General features: G+C 47.5%; 1 pseudogene; it reads left to right on the top strand.

Moving 5' to 3' along the window:
* LOC138528209 (extracellular calcium-sensing receptor-like) overlaps window positions 1-27,146 on the top strand; it is a 163,731-nt pseudogene extending 136,585 nt beyond the window's left edge.
* The last annotated feature ends 255 nt before the right edge of the window (window positions 27,147-27,401 follow it).

Raw genomic sequence — 27,401 nt, 5'->3', positions numbered from 1 at the left:
GGTCGGAATCCCCCCTGAAACTCCAACCGTGGGAGGAGATCTGTGCTACCACCATCGGCATGGAGTCCATCGAAGGTGTTGGAGGGATGGAAAGGGGAGCCCCGACATCAGGCGATGAAGGTAGGTGCCTCTGACAAGACATGCCACAGTCACAGCAGTCCAATCATGTGTAGCACAAGGTTGCCCTAGAGTGTAAATGCAACACATATCAATACTGGCCATAGCCACATGCGAGCACCACCCTGCATACACTGCTGGCACCCGCATACCTGCGTCCACACACCACACTAGAAGGAGACACCCTGCATGGCACTGCCTGTAATCTGCCTCATCCACTGGCCAAAATAATGTCAACCATTGTCATTCCAAAGTCCGTAGACCCATCAATAACGGCCTCCCACCTTTGCTCCACCACAGGCACTGAATCACACCCAGAGGACCAGGACACCCCTGCGCCGAAGAGGGCGAAGTCCAACATCAACGTCCCTGCACCCTCAACCTCAGCTGCAGTGAGGCAGACCCCACGACAAGCAGGTCCCACTGCAGGCATACTGGAGGTCCCACCGGCAAGCACCCCTGTCGGCAGCAGGCCAGCAGCAGCTGCTCCACCTCCACCGACATTGCCTGCCACAGAAGGCAGGGGGTCAGCGGCCAGCAGCAACATCGGGGAGACAGCTGCAACAGCTGCATGTTCTGACTCGGACATGGAGCAGGAGGTCAGAAGCCCCACTGACCAACTACATTCCCCCTGTTTCTCTGACGCCAGCCCCCATGAGGGTGACACACAGGGGCACACTGAGGCAGAGGAGTGGCCTTCCACCCCATGCCCTGTCCACACTCCACAGGAGGGGAGCAGCCCCTCCATCACTCCACCTGCACTGGCCATGGGCCAGCACGGCCAGCACTCCCTAGAGGAGATCACTCAACGGCAGCATCAGCTGTCGGCAAAGCTGGATGAGCATGCCGCAGAATGTGTGGGGGCTGGGCCCAGCATTGAACAGGCCACGGAGACCCTAAGGGCCGAAGTGGCGCAGAGCACTGCCACCCTGAGAGATGCCATGCAGGCCATGTCAAGGGACATCTGTGCCGAACTTGCGGGCTTGCGTCGTGCGGTCACTGACCTCAACCACACACTACAGGAGCAGCATGCACAGGGGCAGCCAGGGACATCCTCCACTGCCAGTTCTGTGCAGAGCAGCCCCGTGCGACGGTCCGGACGCAACCTGCGCTCCACAGCCAGGGGTGCCCCGGGGGCCGGGAGAGGGGCCTTGTGAGGGACTGTGGACACTGTCACAGGCATCTGTAGACACCTACATGGGGTGTGTTGGGGTGTGCAGGGGGGAGGTGGGAGGGGGTGTGTTGGGGTGTGCAGGGGGGAGGGGGGAGGGGGTGTGTTGGGGTGTGCAGGGGGGAGGTGGGAGGGGGTGTGTTGGGGTGTGCAGGGGGGAGGTGGGAGGGGGTGTGTTGGGGTGTGCAGGGGGGAGGTGGGAGGGGGTGTGTTGGGGTGTGCAGGGGGGAGGGGGGAGGGGGTGTGTTGGGGTGTGCAGGGGGGAGGTGGGAGGGGGAGTGACACGACAGTTTGTTTTACCAATACACTTTTTTCTTTCCTAAAAAGTAATGTGTGGACATTTTCATTGCGTATGTGTGCTTTATTGGTGTACAGTCCACAGTGTCCATGTACCAGAGTGCCCCAAGTGCAGTCTCCATGCGATGAACACCAGCCGTGTGTGCTAGAAGCAGTGGTCGATGCTACTTCGGCGCATGGCAGGCCCCTCCTGTGCATCGCCTCCTCCATGTGGTGGCGCCCCATCTGCACCCTCCTCATCCTCATCGTCAGGTGGTTGCAGTTCTGCGTCAGGGGGCAGGGGCACATTCCGTCTGACGCACATGTTGTGCAGCATGACACATGCCATGACGATCTTTGCCACCTTCTCATGGCCATACAGGAGTGCCCCACCAGACCTGCTGAGGCTTCGGAACCGTGCCTTCAGGAGGCCGAATGTCTGCTCTATGGCCACACGAGTACGTGTATGTGCATGTTTGGAGTCCTCCTCGTGCTGGTTCTGCGGGTTCCGGACTGGTGTGAGGAGCCACCTCTTCAGGGGATAGGCTGCATCACCTGTATGTAGGCGAGAATGATTGTGTCAGTCATGTTGTCTGATCAGGAACATGGTGTTCAACCCTGGCTGGCATCGAACTGTTACCTTGGCTAACTTCTACATGCACTAATTGATTCACACAATGCAACCAGTATATGCTCATTGCTGCCATGGCCTGTTTTGCATGCCATCACCCTATGCATGCAGTGGGGTTGTGTGCATTGTGGGTGCCCTTCCTCTGTCTCCGTTCTCTGTGTTACTCACAGCCAGGTGGAGTATGCATCATCCCCCCCCCCTTTCTGCCAGGTGGAGTATGCATTGGTACGTCATTCCCATGCCCACTTCCATGACATTGCACTCACCGAGTAGCCAGGATCTTGGGCCTGCATGTCGCTCCATGTAGCGTGGTATTGTGGAGTTCCTCAGGACCATAGAATCATGGGTTGATCCGGGGAATCTGGCACAACAATGTGTGATGATCATGTTGGAGTCACAGACCATTTGCACGTTGATTGAGTGGAACTGTTTCCGGTTGCGGTACGGTACCTCCATGGCACGTGGAACCACCAATTCCACATGGGTGCAGTCGATGGCACCAATGCATCCAGGTATGCCGGCTAGTGCATGGAAACCCACTTTGGTGTTTGCTATCTCCTGGGCAGTCCGTGGTATTGAGATGTGGTCGTCTGTGTGCTTGAGGAGGGCATCGAGCGCTTGGATGAGTGTTCGTGAGAATAATGGTTGTGAAATGCCATGCAGGTGCCCCACTGTGTGCTGGTAGGTGCCTGTGGCCAGGAAGTGGAGTACAGCCACTACCTTCAGTAGGGGGGGGATGGCGGTTGGACTTGCTATCATGCTGACGATGTCGTCGTGCGTCATGTCTACGATGGCAGTGATGGTGTCCCGGTCCAAACGGTACAGGGTGTGGATCTGCTCAGCAGTGAGGTTGTTTGGATTGGCTCTGATGCGTGGGATTGGGGGCTGCCTGCGTGGTGGCACTGGCTGTGCTGGTGGGGCTTGCTGGGCCTGCCTTGCCCTCCTTCTCCTCCTGCGTCTCCTCTGTGCTGCCTGTTGTTGTTGTTGCTGTTGTAGTAGCACATGCATTGCTACCAGGTCCTCCAGCCCCAACATTGCTAGTCGTATTGGCATCATTGTGGAGTGTGACTGGGTGTGGTTAGGGGTGGGGTGTGCTCTTTTTGTACTCCCCTGAGTCTGTATTGCCTTCACCTGTGCTGTTTCTGTGCACCTGTGGCAGCTGCATACACTTGACATGGCCCTTTACGGTTGGTTCGCGATGGCGTTATTTGCACCATGGCGGTAAGGTACTTAGCGGCCTCGGTGATGGCGCTAGGTGCATGTCCGCTTGGGTCGGCATTCGCGTACCTTTCCGCCATGGCGCTAAGTACGGTGTGGGCGGTCGCGTGCGCGCACCCTTGGCGCAGTTAGCGGCAGCGTTAACTACGATGCCGCTATTGGCATCGTAGTTTACGGTCACGAGTCATGATCGGACCTGGCGGAAAACGATGGCGGTAACCAGTTACCGCCATCGTTTTTCACTTAGCGCCAGGGTCGTAATGAGGCCCATAGACTACTGTTGATCATTGAGGATATTGTAGCCTTGTTTTAAATCTATCTTCTGTATTTCCTCAACAAATGAGTCGGAGGACTTATGAAAGTATGAAAGAAAATAATCTGTTTAGAAAAGAGATACATATTATATCCAAATAGGGAGATCACGTACACCGAATGGTTCCTCCCTACTGTACAGATTTTTTAGCAAAGATGTTTTACTAAATATCATCGAGTTGGTCAAGCCTACTTCGCGGGGGGCGATTAAATTGTCATCTAGAGTTCTAGTCCCACGTGAACTGCATGATCATCCGATGAATGCAGCATCGGGATAACTCCCTCTCCCCCCTTTTTTACTGCTTTTTTATTTTCCAAAATGGTGCAGTCATGGCTGAAATAAAAAATATTTTTTTCTAAATAGCACGATGAATTCATTGTAGTATTAGGGATAGTTTCCCTCTTACCTATCCGTTTAGATAGGTGGTGCCAGAGCGCTACCTAGGGCATATTAACATCACAAAGGGAGAGGGTGTTCTTCCAGTCAGGGTGAGCGTTAGGGTACACATTAATAGTGTGAACAATTATTGGCATAATGAAAGCCGTACAGGTCCTTTTTTTTGTGCAATACTGTATATATAGCTGACAGGAAGGGCATTATACCCCATTTTCGAGGTGACATTATAAAGTAAAAGTATCCCTGTTTTGTTTGATGATACCTATCATACCACTGACTATTATAGAAAACACAAACAAATGGGCTTGTTTTACACATACTATAAAACAGGACCATATAAAGATTATTGCTCCATTTATACAGTCTATGTGTTTCATTATCTATTTTTATAACGGAAAGGTTGGCCCTGAAAAGGGCCGGTTTGGGGAGAGGGTAGGAGGAGGGTGCACCTTGTAAGACGAGAACATTAGGGTTGACACAAATAAGTAGGGGTAAAATAAGAACATTTTGTGTACTTTTTTTGTTTTTGGGGGGTATACTTTTTTTTAAAAAGCAGAAACAATATTTATTTAGGAGGGAAAATGGTTGTGGTATTTTTTTTCTTTTATCCTCGTACAAAGGGAAATTGATTTGTTTGTGTGCATTATCTACAATCACCATGTCTAACTTTCTGTTGAATTCCACAGTGCCCTTTTTTATATTTCCTATGTCCTCTTGAATGGTAAGTAAAATACTCTTAATTTTTCTTTAAGGATTGTTTTATTTCATTAGAGGCCAATTCTTCCGCTGTCTGCTGAATAATCCTTTTTCTCACCTGCACAACTTTATCTGCTAAAAAAAAGTTTTTGAAAATATTATAAAATGTATTAAGACATGATGGAATTTCCTATTAGCAGCTATATTACACAGATACCCCACACACACATTTCACTTTATGTCCTTTGTTAGTTATCACAGAAAGGCATGCATAAAACCACAATTATTTCTATTATTGAACTTTATTGCTTGAGTTATGGAACACCTGTTGCTTATTTAGAAACAGAAGTGAAAAAATACCTTAAAATAAGCTCTATTATATCATTAGGACCAATAATTACCCTTCCTAGAAGTATTCATGGTGCCATGTTCCTAACTCTTCATGGACACTATACTGAATACATAACTGTGCCGTAAACATAACTACCATAAAGGACTTCATTAAAGATACGTACCTCAATCAGATGTTTGTCTTCAATACCAAGCACTTTAAAGTACAAAGTAATTGCACAAACTACAATGCTCACTAGTAATGACTTTTATTAATTTGGCCATAGAAAAGAAGAGACCATATTAATGATTCAATGGAGCACATGCCTTACCTCTCACACAAAAATAAGTGTGTTGCTCAGAAATAAGTATTACTATTATCAGGGTGGCATGTTTTGAACTGTCTATGATACTTATGTTAAGAATAGTCTACGGACTAAAAATAAGTTGTAGACCATCATTAATAAACATATCTCTCACATATTTCACTTTTAATACTGTCCTCTTTTGAGTGCTAAGGCATACCTGAAAACAAAATGCTCTCCGTCACTCACATTTATAATTGATTAATAGATTGCATATGAATATTAATAATAAAGTCAGATAATCCAGAGCAGCCTGATTCTTCTTCTGGTGGCTACACCTCAGCATTTTCCTTTTGTATCTTTTCCTCTGTGGGGTAATTCTCTTTTAGCCATTCCTGATAATTTTCAATGTTTAAATTCTCCACAAAATACTCTAAACTGTCTATATCTCCTTTTTCTAATAATGAAAAACCAAAGCATGTTACCATCACAAAGAAGGTGGCATTATGTGTATTTCATTTTTGAGTGGTTCTGTACTGTTTGTATAGTGACAGTGACACGCACCCAATAGGATATCAAATACCTTAGGTGCTCTTCAGCTATTGAACTAATAGGACATTGTCATTGTGTAAATGACAATTCGATGGACCAAGTTTCACCCAGCTCTTTTCCTCTCTGCCAAAACGACCTTTTACAGGACCAACTTTTGAGTTATAGAAATATAAAAAAATCACAAACTGTATAAAAAGGATCAATAACCGTTATATGATCCATTTAATACAGTGGGCCTCAATACGAGTTTGGAGGTAGTCATGCCCTTAATAAGGGCATGGCTACCTCCAAACCCGGGTCATTACCAGGCCATTATGACCTTGGAGGGCCCGGTAATACCTATTTGTGGGTCCTGGACCCGGTACGTTCCCATTCCCATTTGAGCCCCCATAGGGCTCAATGGGAATGGGGAGGATGGTAACAATGGCCCGGTTAATAACGGGGCCGTTGCTGCCATCCGGTACTGCTTGCGGGTGCCGCTCTGCATACCTGGTCTGACCAGGTGTGCAGATCGGCACCCGCAAGCATACTTGGAATGTTGCGGCGAGGTAACCACGGCACCTGTAGCATTACCGGCGCCGTTATTACCTTAGCCCAACACTCCTAATGAGGCCCAGTTTGTGTATAAAAATACCTCTTTTAAATACATTTTTAGTACAGCCACAGTTATAGTTGGTACCCTGCCGAGTAGCCCCGGGTATACAAACACATTTGGGCCTTTTTCCTCTCTACACACATCCACAACGCTATTTGTCCCCCCTCTACCACTCAGCAGTCAAAAAAGTGCTCCCTCCCTTCCCTGATGTTCCCTTGACCTGCCTTTGTATGTACAGTATATTTTTCTGAGGCACACACAATTTGCTCAGGTGCTCCTATTATACCCACGGCTATGCACCGGGTCTGTATAACCACTGGTACGTGAAGAGCCAATTGTGTATTTTAACGGGCGGCTGTAACCACGGTAATAGCGTCTGTGGTAGCCGTGTGTATTAAGACACAGAGCTCTTTCAAAGTAACTTATCATTTTGTGGATGATAGAGCCTAGAATTTCACATACTGGCCTTTTTCCACCTCCCCACCTCTAGGCTGATGTAAATTGAAGTTTATAACCCCTGTACACGTGCGTTTTCCAGTATGAATCGACATACGTATACTGGTGACTATAATCGGGTTGTTTATACCCGTGGGTATCAGCAAGGCAATGGGTGATCATGTATTTTGGTGGGATGGCCTAGCCGTGGCTATAACTGTCATAGTAGCCACGGTTACGACCACAATAGCCTTGGCTATACAGGTACTTTGTAAGCATACAATTTGTGTGCAATCACAACCGCACTTTGAAGTGATTATTTCATTGGTTGTTGCAAGCTGCATGTTGAAATGTGTAATGGCATTGGATGGTGGTATATTTTTTACATTCTACTGGAATAGAACTGTCATTAGCAGCTTCAAGGGACGAGGAGTGCATTCATACAGCTATTTTTGGACATTTGAGGTATGCGTTGTTTTTGGTGATTGATGACGACATGGAGAAAAGTTGTGATGCAGTAGCTGAGAATTCTTTTAGTGACTTGTCAGGTGATGATTGTGAGGGAACGAGTTATTGTGAGAATGTAACAAACAGTTATGTGAAAGAAATTGGCAAAGTTATTGAGAACATTGACTTGTGTGAGAAACCAGAATGTGTCTCACCCACAGGTCCTTGGGGATCTGTCATCCAGGTGGCCTGGACATGGCCATCACTTTTAAATCCAGTTCCTGGGGGTGGACCAGTGCAGCAGGATCACCTGGGTGAGGGGTCTTTGTGGAGTGGGAGTGGGATACCAGAGCTCGAGACATGGTATCCCCTTCCCTGTAACACCTTTACCCCATCCTACCTTGTAGTATATGTAGGAACTCTAGCACCCCTATTTTACAACACACTTTCTCACTGACAGCCCGCTTTAAGGAAAAAAAGACTAACATCCGATTGAGCTACCTGATGTGTCCCAATAGTATGGTCAGGCGAGGTCAGGAAATTATCAACAATCACTCACACCTGACTTCCATTACACTTCCCCACATGGATAAAAGGCGGAGCATGAGAGCACATTCTGAGCGAGGCAAAGCACATGAGGAAAAAGCAGTTTCACACAAGACCAAAAGGGATCACAAGGAGGGAATTTCCCTTGACATGTTCGACAAGGAATCGTTACTTTCCAGAGACCTCAAGAATAGAAAGCGTAAGTCTAGGAAACCAGGCTGAAGAATTCTGCATTGTGTGTCGGAGATACAAGCGGCCCTCACGCGTTAATAATCAAGGCAGGGAGGATTACCAGCCGCCGTGGTTTCGACCTTGGCTCTAAGAACAAAGCAGCGTCATTAAAAGTAACACAGCCAGTGAGTTAGGGAGACCGAGACAAGACCGGTCTGTGTTAAATCCAAGGTTGCAAGCAGCAACATTTTATGGCAAGCACTGGAAAAAAAATCTTAAAATGCGTATGATAAGAGATGCAAGTGAAGTGAACTGCCCATGAATGACTGAACTTTAAAGCAAAGTACAATACCTTTTGACAGAGTGGTCCAGCACCATGTGGGTGCTCAATTGATGGTCTCAAAAAGGTCTCCATCTGAGGACTGAAGAAAGTAGATCATTTGAAAGTGAACAAATAAATGTGAATCGAAGTTGTCATGCGAGGGGTCAAGCAAAATCCCACTCACAGTCGAAAATCTTTGATTTCGATGAAATAGAGAACGTTTGAAAAAGTATGTGAATTTGTTCCGAACCCGGCACAGGGAAATCAATTGAAGCTTTTGTGTTGATTTGGGTCTGAGCCCGGTGGATGGGAACCCTGGGTGAACAGTAAATCTCCTCAGAAGTTATAGCAGTGACAATCCTGAGAAGAAAGGAACTTTAACGTTTGTCACCTCAGGCCCTCTGAAGTAAGAGACTTTGAATGACAAAGAGACTGGCACAGAAGCACTGATATTAAGATTCCAAATGGCATCCTTGTGCCAGAGAAGCCTGAGAATGTGCTAAGCTTGAGTGTGCCTCCTTGTCCCGTGCTGAAAACGTGGGCAAGGGAAGCCAATAGACTGAATATCCTGACATATAATTTCTTGAACACGTTTCTTTGCATAACATTCCACGCTATCTATTTGTATTTAGAAGTAAGGTTTGGCAATAGGTTTAGTAGTATAGGCTCTTTTATTTTGACAGACTCGACGTGGACTGTGTTATTATTGGATTTTCGTAGCTTGCTCCTATCTTTAGATTTAGGATTAGATAGGCGTTTTTCAAACCTAATTGAAGTTCAAGAAACACCCTTGAACTGTGATCACTTCGTGTCTGTCTTACTGTTTAATATCAGGCCTTTCTTACACTTGTTAGATGTTTTTGGTATCACAATAGAACTTTGGAAGTCGTTTTTAGAAGAGTAGATATGTGTATTGAATGTGGACAGATATTTTTGATCGGGAGCACAGGATATTTTATGTTTGGTGTAAGAAAATAGTGTGGTCAATTTTTTTTTTATAGTAGCAGATTTGGTACATTTCTATATATGCAAATGTGTGTAATAAGTAGTCCTTAAAAGGACTGCTTTGGGGCACACGGAGTGTAGTATTTCAGCACATTTGGAGCATTGCTCTAATGTTATCAATGAAGAAAGCATTCCCTTCATCAGTTATATGTAATCCATCATGTCTATACATGTGGATGTTATTGGTTCGATATCCATAATTGTTCTCAGTCTCTGATGACAGCTGAAACTATCTTATTAACTTTTATCCATGTGTTTTCAATTTTGGAATTAAATCTGGTGGTCCACTTCCATTGTCGCCTCAGTCAGATTGAATAAAAAAATAGGAAACAGTTCCATGAGTTTCTCCAAATCTTTTTTCATCATTAGAGGTAGAGACATGACTCATACATTTCCAAAATCATTGCCACCATAATGAAGGAGTATGACTTGTGTCTGCCCTGTTCTTCTGTGAGTCAACAATTTAGGAAAACCTGGGCTCCTTTTATTGTCCACAATCCAAGCCATTTAAGTGTACAATCATCCAAACCAAGTACCATGTTAATATTTTGTTTCTCATAAAATGTTAGTAACCAAAGCAATCAACTGTCTCCAATTAGCCAAACAGTTTTAAGACCAGCCGTGATATCTGCAGTCCTTCTATGTTTTCTGGAAAAGGACTACTAGCTTGAATTTCTAATAATAGTAGGAGTGGGGTCTGTGTTTTGGTATTTGCCATTTGTTGGTGTTACTGTTGCAATTGTGTACATGCCAATGATTGGTTGCAGTGAAAATGTGGCAACCATTTTAGTAGTTTGCTTACTATAGTCCTCTTGTTGTGCCATTGATTTTTAGAAAAGTATCATAGGCACCATTTTGAAAGCTTTTGCCATTCTGGTTGCAGAATCCACACTGTGCAGATGCTGAGTCTGACTGATGTGAACATCTTTGGATAGTTTGGATAAGTTGAAAGTAAGTGTCAGTAAATATTTACATGTTTGAAACTTTATTTGCAGTTTGGTGTCTTTAAGCGACAATACACATGTGTATTTATTTAGTTGCTGAATGATACAATTTGATCTTCTTTTATTTATTATTATGTCAGAGCTGACACATATCGACTTTTCATAATATAAAACACATTTGTTACAAACACTTAGAAAATCTTCAATTCATAAAATCATGAAAACAACAATTAACCCAATATCTGTAATTTTTTAAATGTCATTAGTAAGTAAAATGTCATGTCCAGCAGTTAGTCTTTCCCAAAACTCATCCATGTACAACCCTTCTTCTCTGTGAAGAAATCGTTTCAGGAGTTTGTTTCTTGGATCTTGAGTTCCTGCACATTCCATTATGATGTGTTTTAGAGTTTGCGTGATAGGCATTTGACAATACGCGAAGGAGCTGGTATATGGAGTGTCTTGATTTCAAAACAACCTTACTTCATCAGTCGGTAGAAGATTAAGGCAGAAACTTTGGAAGTTTGTTCTTCCTGTAGGACCTGGACTTTCCTGAGGTCCTTGGCAAGAAAAACCCCCTGGTTTGTCTAATTGGACATTGGTCTCGCCACCATTGAATTTCCAACCTGTGTGATAGTGTTTAATATTGTAGGATCGGTCAATAGCTCATTCTCTGTACATTCACAGCATTTCACGAGCATCACAGTCAAGATTGATTGGGAAGTTGTTTGGGCACATGTTAAACATTACATTCATATTTTCCAACTGAGATCCTGACAGGAGAGCCGTATTAGTCTCAACAGTGAAAGAACTTTCCAGTCCACCTCTGTTTGCATGGAGAGGAGACCCAGCTCATGTCTCAGGCAATCCATTGGAAGGCTAATTGCTAGACCAAGCACTTGTTTCCATATTTAGTCTTCCAGCCAGAACCAATTAATTTCTAGAATCTCATTAATGGGTGTAATGAGAATCGACAAAAGGAGTACAACAATTTCTTCATTTGAGATATTAGTTGTTATTGATATTGATATTTTATTTGTATCGCGCTCGTACTCAAGTGTTTCGCTTTGGTGTCTAATGCAAGCTCTAATGCAGCCAGTGTCGGAAAAGCGCTCAGTTTGAAGCCTAAGTATGTATCTTCTTTTGTTATTGGCACTATCGGTTTGTTCAGTGTCCACCTACATTTCAGGGATTGTGAGCAGGGCCTTTTGAATGTAACTATGTATAATTTAGCAGGGTTTATAGACGGGCCATTAAGGTTTGCATTTTTCTCCAGTGCATTCAACCTGCTTTGGAGGCCCAATGGTGCATGGTCTAGGAGAACTAAATCGTCTGCATATGCAATCCAATTTAATCTCCCCCCCTACCTTTGATCTGTTAAGGGCAGATGTGCCAAATGCCTCAGCCAGGTCTGCAAGATATAGATTGAATAGGAGGGAAGCTATGATAAAACCCTGTGGATGCCTCTTTCCGTGTCAATATCACTGGTAAGGTGTCCTTCCATGTTCAATCGCACTTGTAGCTTTGAGTTGTCATGAAGTGATAGTATGGATGCCAATAATGGCATGGGTATCCCCCAAGATTAAAGTTTACCCCACAGGCATTCTCTGTTTATGGTATTGAATGCCTGTGATAGGTTGACCCAAGCTCCATACAGACTAGGTCCCCCCTTTGTCCATGATTGTTCACATACTATGCTCATTAGCAGTCCATTCACTGAGGTGGACATTCCTTCTCGGAATCCTAGTTGGTGTTTCAACAGGGTTCCATTACTTTCTGGCCAAATTTCCAGCTTCCTCAGGATGAGTCCCGCAAACATCTTACTATCCCCCCAATTAGCAAGCACCGCCCACTGGGTTCCTTACTGGTTGCTGCTCTTTTTCCCTACTTAAGGAGCCCTCCAGCCTCTTTTCCTTTGCAGATGAGTAGCAGGTGCAAGTGGATCTTGGTCACTTGGCCTAAGCCCCGGCCACCTGGTGCCTTCCTTCCTGCCTGCTGCTCTTTTTCACCACTTAGCAAGCCCCGCCCACCTGATGCCTTCCTGCTTCCTGCTCTTGTTCACCACTTAGCAAGCCCTGCCCACCTGGTGCCTTCCTACTTCCTGCTCTTTTCCCCCACTTAGCAAATCCCGCCCACCTGATGCCTTCCTGGTTGCTGCTCTTTTTCCCTACATAAGGAGCTCTACAGCATTTTTTCCTTTGCAGATGGGGAGCAGGTGCAAGTGAATCTTGGTCACCTGACCTAAGCCCCGGCCAACCGGTGCCTTCATTGTTGCAGCTCTTTTCCCCCACTTAGCAAGTCCCACCCACCTGATGCCTTCCTGGTTGCGCTCTTTTCCCCCACTTAGCAAGTCCCGCCCACCTGGTGCCTTCCTGGTTGCCGCTCTTTTTCCCTACTTAAGGACCCCCCCAGCCTCTTTTCCTTTGCAGATGGGGAGCAGGTGCAAGCGGATCTTGGTCACCTGGCCTAACCCCCACCCACCTTCTTAGCCCTGCCTTGTCCTTCCTGCTCTTAACTCTTAGATCAAGGGCGTCACTCACCCGAGTGTCCAAAGTGAAGGGCAATTTCTGTTTGGACCTGTTCAGGCCAGGAGGATCCAGGACCCGACCCCCTGCTCAGACAGCACATAAGCAGGCACCAACATGTATTTACTCCCGCTGTCCCCACAGGCCATCCCCACACCTCTGGTCCCCCCGTGATGTTACCTTGAGCCCCCCCTTCTTGCACACAGCTTGATTCTTCTACACTGCTCCCCCTGCCCCCTCCAGCCTACTTCTGCAGGAGTCTGTCCTGATACATTGTGGTTTTACCATCACTGTCTTGTGGCCAATGCTGGATTTGACTTTTATGGACTTCATTGATTCACGGTGCTTCACCCTTTCTCATGGTGGCCCTGAACCATGCTGTTCCCATCTTCATCTTTTATCCAGGCCTGCAACAGTATGTGCTACTACTGACTTCTGCAATTATATTCACTCTCCCCTCTTGCTTCTCCACTCTTTTTGACTGCTTACTCTCTGTTCTTTCCTCCTCTCCCTTTTCCTATCTCCTCCCCTCCTCCCCTTACTTTCTTCTATGCACCTACTCTATCAGAATTGTCCCTGGACCTAGTATGATAGCAACCTCATCTGTCTCCGCACCCCACCGCTTACTTATTGTTTTTCTTCCCTCTCCATCTCCAGCACTATCTGAAATGTTGTCAGGCCTCATACGATAGTCGCTTTTTTGTTCCTCCCCTCCTTTTCTGCACCTCTCTCCCTCACCTTTTGTTCTCTCGGGCTCTACCAGAAATGTCTTCAGTCGTAGTACGGTAGTCGCCTGTCTGTTTCAATTTCCTTCCCACTCTCCCCCTCCCTTCCTTATCTATGTCTTAGCTCTTGCACTATCTGAAATGTCGTCAGGCCAAGTACGATAGTTAATTTCACATCCTTACTGTTCATGGCCTGTAAGAATGTCATTGTATTTTTCCTTGTTCCCTCCCTTGCCTTGAAGCGCTTTGAAACCCATTCTGTATAGGCACTATATAAATAAACTATCATATCATAATCATCCAAGAGGGCGATCAGGCAGTAGTTTTTGGGTTCCGCCTGGTCGCCCTTCTTGTATATTGGGATGACGACTGCACACTTCCATGACTCTGGAAGGCATTTCAACCTTACTATTTCCCCATAGATTCTCTCTAAAATTGCGGCCCACATGTCTATGTCAGACTTCAGAATCTCATTGGTGAGTCCATTGGGTCCATTGGGACTGCCTGCTTGAGAAGATGAAGACCTCTTGATCAAGTCTGCTATTTCCTTCTTGTGTTACATTTACGTGCCAGGGGCAGTCTCTGTCAACTTTAAAGACTTCTTCTGAGGGTTTCTTATATAGATTACTAAAGGAAATGCACCAGGCACACTCTGAAACAACATTGCCCTGTATCAGACCTTGCAGGTCATGTACATTTTTTACTAAAGTCCAGAAGTCACTGGGCCTCATTACGAGTTTGGAGGCAGCCATGGAGCTATTGGCTCCATGGCTGCCTCCAAACCGGGCTCTTTTACTGGGTTCCTGCAATGGGGACTTACTGGGTCATTCCAACATAGGAGGACCCGGTAAGTCCTCCTTGCAGGAACCATTCCCCATTCCCATTTGAGCCCCCATAGGGCTCAATGTGAATGGGGATGGAGGTAACAACGGGCACATTATAAGTGTGAGGCGGCATTGCTTTCATACACACAAACACCATCAGTCTTCTCCTCGCTACTGCTCCCCAAATCAGCTCTGCTGAAATACTCTCAGCAAAACTAGCCATCACTCCCAATCAGACTATTACACTCCACCTTATCTACCGACCCCTGGGTCCCTTATGCTCATTCGCTGAAGATCTTTCCCACATCCTTACTGACAACACCAAGACGAAGTTCCAAATCAAAGTACTTGGTGACTTCAATCTAGGCTACCTAGACCCCAAGGATGCCCCTGCACATGACATCAGCAACCTGCTACTCACCTAGGCTTCTCACAACAAGTCAATTCGCCAACACACTCCAAGGGCAGGACTCTCGACTGGTTAGGTACCCTAAACTGTGACATCAACATCATATCTAACCAACCCTGCACCTGGACAGACCACCACCTTATCACCTTTAGTATCCCCACAAAAATCACCCACACTGCACCGGACATTGCACCTGCCACAGCCACAAGAAACAAACGCAATATAACTTGCGCTAAATTACTCCCACTCATCCACCCTGCGCCCAATGATCTCTCATCGTAATGCTCTGATCCCACAGTCTTGGTAGATACGTACAATCGGACTATGCTGCAAGCACTAGACCTCATCACGCCTACCAAACTTAGAAAACCCAAACCTCGGGCCCACCTCAACTCTTTGTTCACATCACAATTGAGATCCCTTGGTCTGGGAGGATCCAACTCATGTAGGAAATCTGCACAGTATTTTGGTGAACACAACTTCTGTATCTCTGAGTCTGCTGCAGTATCCCAGAGATATTTCCGGCCCGATTCATAGAATTGGCCCTCCCTCACAAAGCTAACCTGCACCCCAGCGAAATTGCGTGCCTGACGTTGCAACCCCAAACTGCACCCCAGTGAAAACACAATACCTCCCTTGGAAGCCCAGGCTGCACCCCTGTGAAAACAAGGGCCCTCCCTTGCAAAGCCAGACTGAACCCCAGTGAAATTGTGCGCCTCACCTCGCTGGAAAATGGAAGACATTCTGTGCCTCATGTCCACATATGCCTCCTACCTCACACATCCCACCTGCCTCCTTTGGATAGTCTGCCCTGCTAAAAAAGTCCTCCTCATCATTGCCCCCTGCTGGCCCAATGCCCAGTGCCTGCTATGTTGGTATGCTCTCCGAGCTGATGACGATCCCTGGGGGCGTATGGCACATGCACTGCTCATAGGTGCCTGCTGGCCCTCCATTGCCTATGCCCCTGTCGGTGCCTGGGTAGGCACAGTGGCCACCTCAGCTGCTGTGCCTTGGACACCCAATGTGGGCTGGGTTGTGAGCTCCACCAGGTGGGGCATTGTGGGTGGGTTGGGTGCACTGGGGGCCCTTCTGGTATCTGGACTGGAAGGCACCCTGGAGGATGACTGGTGCACAGAAGAGGAAGTCAATGAGGTGGTCACTGCAGTGAACATCCCATGGAGTACACCATGGAACAGGCATGCTGCAAGCCAGGACACAAGGCGGTATAGCTCACTGTGATGATGGGCAAGCAGACAACGAGTAACCTGCACATCATTAGAATGACACCTTTCTGCCTCATCAACTGGGCCAGCAGGGGCAGCACATAATCCCACATGGACACACCAGATGGCAAGGGGGTGTCGGTCTGGGTGTACACTCCAGCTGACAACAGGGGGGTGGATCTGGGTGGAAGCATCCTGGCAGGTGCACACTGCTGCATTCGATGCCCCAGGGACAGGATTTTCCACATGAACCTCCACGGTGGCCTGCACAGCCTCATGTTCCTGGGACAGGACTGCAGTAAGAACCCCCACCTCAACACCCCCACCTGACTCCATGGGCTAGGCTGAAATGGTCCCCTCCTCCACCTCCCGCTCTGTCAACCTGGATGACTCTGGGGTGTCTTCCACCACGGATGGCCCCTGTGTGCCATCACCTGGCCCCACTGCTGCTGAGGAGTCCCCTCCAAACTTCAACTTCTTGGACTGACACCCAGCAGCCATGCCTGATGTCACCAGCGCTGCCACAGCCACATTGTTCCCTGAAGATGAACTGGCACTGGGGCATGGCTGTAGCCTGCGCCTATGCCTGGTGGAGACATACCTGCATCCCTGCTCCACAGCACTGCTTCCTCCCTCTTCATCAGATGCAACTGTGGAAAATTATACAAAGAACAGCAACTTCAGTGTACTGCACCAACGCCGACTTGGCATCCCCAGCATTCACAGGAACATGACTTGTCAAGGGAACAACCATAAACCTCCACACCCATACACATGGACATGCAATCCACATCCATGCAGACACCTGCCTGGCCATCAATCCTCACAATCAATCAAACTACATGTCACTGTCACAACCAATCTATTGTGCATGCTATACACCCATGCATCAATTGCACATGCAAGCACGCCATAGCAACAAGCACATACACATGCACATGTCATGCACACATTTCAACTCAGAGGGCCCAGGCAGTGCCATGAACAATCACATAAGAGTCCTGTGAACTGCAATGCCTCAAGGTGACTCAGCCATACATCCAAATGCACGTGTTGCATCAGACGTGAGTGATACAGAGTCACAATTTCCATTTTGGGCACGTACACATGAGCATCATGCATGCACGCAACGTGGGCAACTCTACCTCAACTGTAAAACTTGCATTCGTGGCTCGCCTCAGACACAAGTAACATTGCATGTGCACGGTCTGCAAGCCAGCATTACAACACACAATGCAATTAAGAGCACATTTAAAATCCAAAGATGTCTCAATGCACACATGGAGAGCAATGTCTAGGGCATTTATGCAGACATCCATCTCAGAAGCACACTTCCTCAAGCCTAAGGGGGTTACTGCCAACATGCTGGTACATGCACAACACTCATGCACTGTAGCACAGTGTACCACATGGCTACTCACCAGTCGACTCCAGTCGTTGGCGTAATTTGCAGACCTGGGTGTGCAGCGCCCGGTTAAACCTCTTGAATGTTGTTCCCTGACATCCGGCATCTCTGCGCATGGTGCTCTCCATGGTAGCACCGGCCTGGATGTATCGAAAGGCCTTGCCGTGTGTCCTGGATTTAAGATCCTCCCCGCACTTGTGCACGGTCTTCAAGGTGCGGACTGCCACCCCCTCTGCGTTGATGGCATCCATGATCCGTCCCAGATCTGCTGACGTCCTTCCTTGCCACGTTGCACCACAGAGTTGAAGAGGGCATCATAATGATGCAGGACCTTCTCTACCAGGATGTCAACTTCCATGGCGCTGAAGTTGACAGCCCTCTGCCTCGCTGACATGGGGTTGCCGCTCTGGTCTGAGGATGATGGTGCAGATATGGCAACCCCTGAGGCAGGTGTGGGTGGGCAAGGTGGTCCTGGAGCTGGGCTGTGGAGCAGTGGTGGTGGAATGACACAGTGGGAGTCCAACAAAGCATATGAGGTGGTCACGGAGAAGGAGCATAGGCAATGGTTGGACAGCAGGCACTCCAGAAGCAGTGCAGGTGGGCAGCAGGCACACACACTCTACAGGCAGCAGCATATGGCAAGGTTAGAAGTAGCACAGGGCAAGTGGAGGCAGGTAAAATGGTAGGGAGGCAGGTGCGTTGGTCTTCCGTGTCTCGCACTGATGGTATAATGTGTGTACAAATAAGAAAAGCGTGGACATGTGAAAACAGAGGAAAGGCCCTCAACATATAACTTACGGGCCTCGCGCTGCGTGCAGGTGTTGAACACGCCATATTCGGGGATGCATAAGTATGTATAGAAGCAACTTTGAACGTGCATGCGAAGGGGAGGACATGGATGAGTGGAGTGCTGCGTATTTTGGGGTGCCATGCATTCCGTTCACTTCAGGGACCGTACAAACTTCTTATTTTGGTGGGGCATTTGGCTCTGCGCATACACGCATCTACTTTAGATTTTGCATGGCTAACAGTGAGTCGCATACAAATATTTGTCAACTCTGGTTACCTCTGTGTATAGCATACCACTTTTCTTACCTTTCTGGTAGCTTTCTGGGGTTCGCATATGCATTTTTTGTGTTGCTGGGTGCCACTGCGTATAGCATACCATTTTATTTCTTATTTTGAAAGCTATTCTGATATCGCGTACACATTTAAAAAAAAAGTAGGGGTGTCTGTGCGTCACAGATACCGTAATATCTACACCTGGTGTACATTTGAGCCTTGCTGGACCACAGAACTACATCTCGCATCACGTAAACTGCCCCCTCACTCATATTGCTCAGGGCAATCACTTGGTGTGCCTTCCATATTTCCATTACACCTGGAACATGAGTGGAAAGGCCCCAAGAGAGAAAGGGGGCAGACAGGCCGGGGTCAGGGAGCAGCTGTCCCAGTCCCAAGGGGTTCAATAGTAGCTGTCCCAGCCCCAAGGGATCCGGGACGTGCTGTGGAAGCAGCTGCCCCAGCCCCAGGGGGTCATGCCATGCTGCAGCCCACTTGTGGTCCAGCATCCGGACCCCAAAATGGTCCCAGCCACACAGGGGTGGCACCAACACCTTGTGGCAAGAAGGCAAAACCTGCACAGCAGGAACAGGCTCACCCCCATGACACAGCACAGGACAATGGTACATTGAGGAAGAAGAAATTCCATGATGGAGAACTCCAGATCCTCATGGACTACGTGACCATTCACCACCGTGACATGTGCCAGCATCCGGGGAGCACACATACAGCTGCTCAGCATATGGTGCATTGGCTGCGTGTCAGGATGAGATCAATGCCTTAGGGTTTGAGAAGTGCACTGCTGCACAGGTAGTGAAGCGCTGGAATGTTCTCACCCGTCGCACCAAGGCCAAGTTGGGTGCCAACCTAGCCTCTGCTCTAACAACTGGAGGGGGGTCACCAGAGGAGGAGGATCTGACCCAGCATGAAGAGGCTATGAGCCAATTCATTCTACCAGAGCAGGTGCAAGGCGTGAGAAGCCTGGAAAATTATGAGGACACATCCGGTGAGTGAGCAACATTGTGCATCCTGAGTACGTGAAGTAATGCATCCCCAAGATGTATAATTGTGGTGCACATCTCGCTGCATTGGAATGACTGCCCCCCGGTGAACCATGTAATGTGATGTACTGACTCCTGTCCAATGTACACAAGAGTGAATACAACCATGTGCTGTACATCAATTGAACATGTACGTGTGACAGTACGCATCCTCCACATGGATACCCACCAACATCTGCAACATGATACCACAACGTGCACAGTTAGCTGCATCCTTGAAGTGAGTGACTCTGCTCTGCTAGACATGTGCATGTGTCCTAAAGCCTAGTTACACTTCATGCCATGCAGGGCACTGAATCTCTTTTCGCACATGTATGTATGGGCTGCAATGCCACATGGAACATTCAAGCTGACATCCAACACACCTTATGGCGTGCCCTGAGTGAGTGTGCATATGTTCAGACTGTTCAGATTGTGCACATCCCCTCTGCCCCAACGGCATTGAATCATGAGGCAGTTAGTTGTGAGGCCTGCCCTCTGTTACCCTCCCACAATCAGCCCCACTCCATGGGTCAATGCCCCTCTCCCTAAGGGGGTTCCTATCTACAACTCCATTGACTTACTGCCACTTCACAGAACTTGCCTAGGTGTTACTCTTGCAGCCATACATCACCTGGGACTCTTTCCTGTTTCCCAGACTGACGGCATGTTCCTATTGTGTCCAGCCCCTGTACCAATACAACGCTGGTGTGGCATGTGATGGATGTGGACATGTATGTGGATATGTGTGTCTGCCAGTTGCCATGTGATGCAATTGCACGTCACAGAGGAACATGTCCATGATCCTTTCACTGGTATTAGTCAACAGTTTCCGGTACCATGCCCCATAATGTGCTTCTTAACAACCCTGTTGGTTGGAAATGTGTCCACTGGCACCTAGTCCCTATGCAGGGAATGTTGTTGCCAGTCTGCATGTGCCATGCTCAGATTGCTTGTTGGCCAGTGTGTGTGGATGCTGTATTTCGTATGACGACATGCCATGCCGTTTGTTGCCTGACAGCAATGTGATACACATGTTTACTGTAGACACGTTGCACATGACTCCATTTTGCAGATGGTGATGCACCAGATGCAGAGGAGGAGAATGAAGAATAGATTGTGGTGCTTCAGACCACCAGTGGAGGATGTGGCATGGCAGGCCATGAGAACCCACTGGTGCTACAGACCATCCTGAGCTGTGCTGAAGACTCTTCTGACTCTTTGGACTCAACTGGCTATGAGAACCGGATGTGCAGTCCTCAATGCTGGTGGAGGTGAGTGCGTACCGATGAGTGGTGCAGTTGGGGCCCATGAGTCTGCAGGGGGTCAGGTGCCTTCACAAGGCCAGTCAGTGGTGGCACACCTATCTGGGGTGGTTACAGCTGCAAGGCCACCCTCCCATGTATTGGTTTCTGGTCCTGGGACAGATGTCCAAGGAAGTGTTGCAGACCTGCAGCCAAGGATATGGGCATCACAGCAAGGGCCATGCTCCCTTGCATCAGGGAGGCATGGGCCCCACTAATGTGGGGGACGTGTGCAGGCTGGGCAGACAGAGTGGGAGCAGCATATGTTGTGTTCCGCATACTGACAGGGTGCTGCCTTGGAGAGTCTGGATGAGGGCATGGATAGGGTGACCACTTCCATGATCCCCCCAGCAACACAGGTGGAGCAACAGCTACAGGTCATGCAGTACACATGCCACTCCCACAGACTGCACATGGATGTCAATATCAGGGGCTGATGGGTAGATCTGCAGTCTCTGTAGGCATCCCCGCTTGCAGAGGGTCGGACACACGGGGATGCCCTGAGGTGTGAGATGTTGGCCCACAGGACTGCAATCCATGAGGAAGATACAGCCACCAGAAGACTGTTCCACCAGGAGGTGTTAGCATTGAGGCAGACAATCTCGGAGAAACTCAGTGCAACCCGTGAGGTTGTGCATAGTGACCGCACAGCCCTTAGTCTGCTGGTGCCTTCATCAGTGTCACGCATGGCGGCTTACACTGAGGGACCAGGCCAGGGCACTGTGTGGTCAGCCTCCAGCACCACTTCCATCTACAGGCTCAACGCAGGATGGGGGTGTTAGCAGAAACATGCCTCCAGATCAACTGTAGCCATGCGGTCCGTGAGCCCATGGGTTCCGTGTATCATCACACATATGTGTGTGTGAATGGTACTTAACTATGCCTGTTTTAATGTGTTGTTCCATGTTATTTCAGTAATCCGTAATGAGGCGGTGACTGCTGTCCCAGGGTAGACACCCTGCACCCTTCGATGTCCATTCTCCCCATGGACTCCGCCAGGCACTGGCCCTCTTGTCACTCATTCAGAGGCACAGTACCCGGTGAAGATGATGTGGGATTCACACCATGCCAGCTCAGTCAGCGGGTAAGCATGAGCACTGTCTTGCATGTTCAGCATACGTCATTGTTCCCCATGTTTGCTGCATGTGGAATATGTGCTTTGCATGCTACCATGCCAGGATAGTTTTTAAATGGTACTCATATCACTGTCTTCCTCCCTCGATCAACTCACCTATGACTGCACCTACTGTGGTGTACTGCATGTCATTGGCTATCTGAAATCCAGGCTGTGTGCTCCTTGATGTGCTTTTAACTCAGCCTTCCCTTTCACTGTCACTCTCTCTCTGTGTTGTGCTATGCTGCACTCATGGGCAAATCACAATCTATGTCCTGTCACCCTCTTGCACCCTGTGCACAACGCCAGTTATGATCCACAACCATGGAACCATTAATGCGCATTTTCGGGATGCTATGTTGTGAACCGGCACACTACATTGTGCAGCGTTGGTGTTTTCACATGCATTTCCTATGCATGCTGCACCATGATGTTTGCAGCTTAAAGTTGACCAAAGCTGCATGCATGGTACAGATGCATTCATTTGAATGCACAATTGGACCAAGTGTATGCTGTCACAATGAAGTCTGCATTTACTGTGCATTGACCTTGCACTTTTACATTGCATCCTACCTTTTGCATGCATTTATCCTTGCTTGCAGTATCAAATTGCTTTTTCATGTCTGAGTATGTCTTCCATGGAAGTTGCCTTGGTTGCCAGCCTTCCAGTCTGAAATCAGCCTCTGTTAAATTCTGCCTCATGCATGGTCCTGCATGGAATGTAAGAGGTGAGTAGTTGCGTACTTGCATTATTGTGCTTTGCTTCATGGGCTCCCATGACTGTGTTCACTGCACTGTGCCAACACTAAACTGGAGGTGGCATGTCTTGTCATGTCATTTCTTGTCTTCCAGGGGTGTGCCAGCTTTTTTGAGGGCTCAATTATCAGCATATCTGATGTTTTCTCATTGTCATGCAGCATGTTGACTGATGTGTGTGTTGTGTATGTGCCATCGGCTTGGGAATGGGGATATGTGACATGCACATTTGCTGCATGTCATTCGGGGGATCAGGCAGTGTGGGGGTTGTTTCTCAGTGTTTGTGTTTTGTGTGTTTGAATTGCATGCAGTGTGCAGGTGTTGCTACATGTGTGCTGGGACACATTGAGTTGTTGTTTGCATGTGTTGTATGTCACTGAGGGGGCACATGGGTCTTGGCTTTTTGGCTGCATGGATGTGTTGGCTGCATGTTTGTCATTGGGCCTCATTACGACCTTGGCGGTCCGGAAATAACGGTGGCGGTAAACCCGCCGCCACCGTTGTTTCCGGACCGCCTGATCCCGACCCCTGCAGGCGGGAGGTGATGTTCCCGCCAGGTCTGACCTGGCGGGTTTAACACCGCCCGCCTGCAGGCGGACGAGGAAACACCGGCAGCATTACAAGATGCTGCCGGTGTTTCCATGATCCCGATTCCCATTGAGTCCAATAGGACTCAATGGGAATGGGGATTTACACCATTCCGCCTCCGTGATTCCCGGAAAACCGGGGTTGTGATGCCCCGGTAATTCCAGGAATCACGGAGGCGGAATGGTAATATGAGTCCGGCGTTAACCAGGCAGTTTTACCGCCTCGGTTAACGCCGGACTCGTAATGAGGCCCATTGTCTGCAGATCATTCCTTCAGGGAATGATGGCTATTTCCTGGGATGAATGCCCAGGGGACAGGTAAAATGTGCATTTATCTTGATCCTTATGGAATGACTACATTAGTTGCTGCATGTCTAAATGTGGCCGTTCTGGTGTGTCACCCTCTTTGTCACAATTGTCAATTACCTCTTTGTCATTTGTTCTTTTCGGATGGGGTTTATTGTGTTCATGTTGCCAGATTCTGTCACATGTGGATCGTTAGTGCACTGCTTTTCAACACCCCAAAATAGGGCCATGTTTGTGCGCATCATGCATATTCTAGGACATGTGTGCAGCTATATGCCATTGTGCTTCTAGATTTTTGTTGACATGGTACTTTTGGAGGTCATGTATGGCTTGCAGCTCAGGCATGATGTTTGATGAGTTTCAGGATCTATCGCTGCTTACAACTTTGACAGGTATGTTAGTCAATTCTGAGCAGAGCACATGCAAAGCTGCAATGAACGATGTGTTAAAAGCTAACGATGCTAAACCATGGCTATGGTGTGTACCCATGAAGTGCACTCTTCATGCAATAATAATGGAAGCATTGGCATCTCCTCTTCTTTCTCGTGTTCTGGAATCTTCTCAGTACTTTGAATCATTTCAATCTGGGTTCAGGCCTGACCTGCACGCGGTGCTGGACGACCTGGTGCATCTGGTTGATACAGGTGGTGTGGGAGCAGTCCTTTTATTAGATCTCTCGGCTGCTTTCAACATGATTGATCACTCCAACTTGATCTCCCGTCTCTCAAACGCTGGTCTGTCCGGCCGGGTTCTCGACTGGTTCATGGCCTTTTTGTTCGATCGGTCTCTGTCCGTCTCTCTCCCTCCTTTCCGCTCGGCCCCAGTCTCATCGTCCTGTGGTGTCCCCCAGGGATCTGCGCTGTCGCCCATTTTGTTTAACATCTGGATTAGACCTCTTTTGATCCTCATCCAGGCTCATGGGTTCCGCTATTATTCTTATGCGGATGACACCCAGATCCTTGTCAGTCTTGATATTTCTCAAGCCTACTCAACTGTTCAGCTAAAGAACTGTCTCGAGGACTTGGGGTTATGGATGATGAATAACTGGTTAAAGCTAAACAGCAGCAAGGCCGAGTTTCAGGTTGTGGGTCCAACATCTTCCCATCTATTCTGGACTGCAGAATTCTGGCCGACCAGTCTTGGCCCCCTTCCTGTCCCGGTTCAATTGGTGAGGAATGTGGGGGTTAAAATCTCTGCTTCCGTTGCCCTGGATGACCAGGGGGCCTCGGTGTGCAAGGCGGGTTATTTTAAGCTTTGCGTTCTGCATATGGTTTTGCTCTTTATTTCTACTGAATGTCAGGCTTCGGTGGTGGCTCTACTGGTTTTGAGCACTCTTGATTATTGTAATTCTCTGCATTTAGCTGAACCACGCTATCTGAGTAACAGACTCCAGCTACTGCAGAATGATGCTGCCAAATCCATACTCCACCCCCCTTTTGAATCCTGCATGTCCCCTCTGTTGAAAAAATGACATTGGCTTTCCGCTGCTGCTCGGATCTTCTTTAAATCCATGTGCATTGTGCACCGTTCTTTCTAACCCAGGGTTAAATTTGCACATTATGTGCCGACTCGCTCCCTGAGATCCCAATCTGCTCTCCTTGTAGTAGTTCCTCGATATCGACTGTCACGTAAGGGGGGGGGCAAGCTTTTTCGGTGGTGGCTGTAAATGCCTGGAATGATCTACCTTTGGCCCGATGGGGCACTGTGGATCATTTCACCTTCCGCAGATTACTGTAAACTACTTTGTTCTAGATCTACTTTGGAGTCTGTTATATTAAAACTCACTTATTCACGCGACAGCGCCAAGCTGCCTCCGGGAATACGTGCACTAAGTACACATAACATAACAAAATGGGCCAGCCACGGAACCACCGAAATCTAATTTCTAGACCGTAAATGAAAATTGTCAAAAATACTTGTTGGTTCTGACCCCTGACATATGCCCTTAACAGAGCAAACAGCAAGCCAGCGGTAATTCCACCCAAATCCTCATGGAGTCCTTTAGACTCCAATAAATGGGGACTAACGCCACATACCACAAATTGTAATCCAGTGGTAATATTACCAGACCAAGTGTTGGTAATGGTAAATCCGTATAGTGCTATTTCGGTGAATTTACCACCAAAATGCCGCCAAGCTTGTAAAGAGGCCCTTTGTTTTTTGTCTTTTTGTCTTTGTTTAGTCACCTGAACACGATCAGTTAGATCGAAACATGTTCATGTTGTGGCCAACATTATCTTAATACCTTACTTTTGTTGCTGCATTCAAAATAATAATAAAATAATAAAAACAGACACATTGGAAACCATTTAAGAATCATGACTTCATTTTGGGAAAACTGAGGCGGTAACACACACAAGTGAACCTGTTTCACCATACATTCAGTAGAAATGATGATCGATTAAAATGTATTGTGGTCCTTTGAAGCAATATTTTCTCTGGATATCATACAATCTTCTTTCCTTTTTTTCAGATGCAGCAAAATGCCTTATATGTCCAGATCTGGAATGGCCCAATGAGAGACATGATCAATGCATCAAGAAATTGATTGAGTTCCTCTCCTATGATGAGCCTCTTGGGATGATCCTTGCCATCGCTGCCAGCGTTTTAGCAATGCTGCCTGCTTCCATCTTCTGCATCTTCACCAAGCACCGAGAAACTGCTATTGTGAAAGCCAGCAACCGAGGGCTCAGTCATTTTCTCCTCCTCTCTCTCATGCTCTGCTTCTTCTGTTCCTTCATATTCATCACCCATCCCAGTAGACTCACCTGCATGCTTCGACAGACTGTGTTTGGAGTCATTTTTTCCATCAGTGTCTCTTCTGTTCTAGCTAAAACTATTATTGTTGTCATTGCCTTCAAGGCAACAAACCCCAACAGTCCTGCACGGAAGTATCTTGGAGCCAAAATACCAAACTGTATAGTGTTCTTCTGCTCTCTGGTCCAAGTGCTTATCTGTGCTCTGTGGCTAGTGAAGTCTCCACCATTTCCAGAAATGAACCTTAAATCTTATAATGAGAAGATCATCTTTGAGTGTAATGAAGGAGACGCCATCTTCTTCTACTGCATGATGGGATACATGGGCCTCCTCGCCACCATCAGCTTCATCGTGGCCTTCCTCTCCAGGAATCTCCCTGGAAGCTTCAACGAGGCCAAGCTGATCACCTTCAGTATGCTGGTGTTTGTCAGTGTGTGGATCGCCTTCATCCCAGCGTACCTGAGCACGCGCGGGAAGTACATGGTGGCCGTGGAGGTGTTTGCCATCCTGTGCTCCAGCGCTGGCCTGCTCGGCTGCATATTCTTTCCAAAATGTTACATAATACTGATGAGACCTGGCAAGAACAACAGGCAGCATATGGTTGGCAGAAAACATTGTGTTGACAAAGAAAAACTTATATGAGAATTAATATTGTTTATTTTATTTTTTTTGCTGTAAATTTGGCATACCAAACTAGAACTGCTTCCAAAACTTCTATCTTGGACTCAACGTAGTAGAGGTTAGTTTCTTGTCAGAAAAGTTATACAAATCACACAATAACATTAGGCCAATTACATTTATTTGGAAAAGTAAATACTGACTAGAATCAATGAATGTACATCTGAAAGGTGGGTTCATTAAATTTTAAATGGAATGTGAGGCAGCGGGAACACATAC

Source organism: Ambystoma mexicanum, chromosome 7q (assembly GCF_040938575.1).
Source record: "Ambystoma mexicanum isolate Mex_15411 chromosome 7q, UKY_AmexF1_1, whole genome shotgun sequence".
NCBI classification, from domain to species: Eukaryota; Metazoa; Chordata; class Amphibia; order Caudata; family Ambystomatidae; genus Ambystoma; species Ambystoma mexicanum.
The sequence above is the reverse complement of the archived record's forward strand: the minus strand, read 5'-3'. Positions and strand labels throughout refer to the sequence as shown.